The sequence below is a fragment of the Myotis brandtii genome, unplaced genomic scaffold (assembly GCF_000412655.1).
Source record: "Myotis brandtii unplaced genomic scaffold, ASM41265v1 scaffold1062, whole genome shotgun sequence".
In the NCBI taxonomy this organism is placed as follows: domain Eukaryota; kingdom Metazoa; phylum Chordata; class Mammalia; order Chiroptera; family Vespertilionidae; genus Myotis; species Myotis brandtii.
The window spans coordinates 179663-179897 of record NW_005353595.1 but is presented as its reverse complement, the minus strand read 5'-3'; positions in this window follow the sequence as shown (position 1 = coordinate 179897).

Below are 235 nucleotides of genomic sequence, written 5' to 3'. Positions count from 1 at the left end.
TAGTGTCCTTAAGGCATATGGAAATAGCAAAGAGAGCAGCTAACCAAATCTATCAGGAATGAGTCCACAGAAAAAGTGTTGGAGAAACAATAATATGTCATCTGGTGAAGGCAGCAAACTTGTGAACCTGTTTTTCTTGCCAAATGAATCAAACAAGAGGAGAACATTAAATTATTTGAGGGGATGTGTGCCAACATCACTCCTGCTTCAGTCTATATACATGTTGCTCCCCTCT